Source organism: Ammospiza caudacuta, chromosome 1, assembly GCF_027887145.1.
Source record: "Ammospiza caudacuta isolate bAmmCau1 chromosome 1, bAmmCau1.pri, whole genome shotgun sequence".
Classification (NCBI taxonomy): Eukaryota; Metazoa; Chordata; class Aves; order Passeriformes; family Passerellidae; genus Ammospiza; species Ammospiza caudacuta.
Window position 1 is genome coordinate 86808146 of NC_080593.1, and position 1368 is coordinate 86809513.

The window sequence follows — 1368 nt, forward strand, 5'->3', positions numbered from 1 at the left end:
TCCAGCCCCATGAGTTGTCAGTGACAGCATTTGTATTACATGGAAAAAGTATCCATGACATTTTGGTACTGCTACCAGGGATTAGTACTGCAACAGAGCCTGTCTCAAAAATTCTCCTCTCCAATGGTTACTAATTATTCTTTTAAGCTCTGAAACCTCATGCATAGAAGTTGCTGCATAAAATATTTGAATGTCTCTTTCTTAATTGTATTTGGTAAACTTTGCAAATAAATTTGTGGAGCATGAGAAGGATCAGACCACGGATTTAAAAAATCTTAGCAGACTAATTTAAGATTGACAGTTCCTCAGAACTTCTATTAAGAAAGGTACTAGAAAATTTGAATGGTAAACACAGAATCTATCAAAAGTAATTGTTATTTCTTTTTCATTCTCAATATTAAATATTTACATTTCAGCACTACCTGAAGGCAAAGATTAGAAGTAGGTATAAACATGAGACACCATGGCAAAAATGATAGGACTCTTTGGAAGTTCATACTTTTTCATCTAATTCAGTGCTACTGTTATTCAAGACCAGAACACATGCTAAAAACAGGGTTTTTTCACATTCATTCTTTGAAGTACTTTCTCTTCATTCAAATAAAGTGAGGAAACATTGGCCAGTGCAAGAAATCTGAATGCTTGCCTGATATTTTTTAACTTCTAATGATCTTTCATTTCTAATGATCTTAATGTCTAATAATCCTAAGTGATGTCGTCATTTAAATCCTTATTTAAAAAAAAACAACAATATCCCCCTCCCCCCAAAAAACCAAAACCAACACAGCTAACAAGCTTAAATTCCTTCCTAAAAAAAAAAAGTCAAACCTTTGTCATTTGCAGGATATGGGAACATTTTTCCACGACATTACTGTTGGTAAATGTCAAATGTTGTTTATAGAGCTAAAAGCATTAAGAACCACGATTTGGATCATCATACTTTGTAATATAAATTTTTAAAGGTTAATCTTACATGATTAGCTCAGCTAAACAATGCTAAGCACACAGTAAATTGAATTAATGCAACTCACTATAAATGCCTTCAATCTTTTGTTCTGAGCTTCCTAAATATTGATTTATTTCATTTCACAGTCATAAAGTTTGCACATACATTGACATAGCTGAAAGATTATACATAGTTTTTTCTACTGTTATTCATGCAAAGAAATGTATGAAGAAAGTTAAAGTTGTCTGTAACAATGAATTACAATCAACTGGAGAAGATACTTGCAAAGAAACAAATGTGTGCTTTCTCGAGAGTCAAGTTTAATTGCAATGCATTACTTGAATTCTCCTTTTTGTGCTATTTTTTTTTGCCAACATTTCAATCAACTTCTAAAACAATACTATATATCTTATTACTTCTTA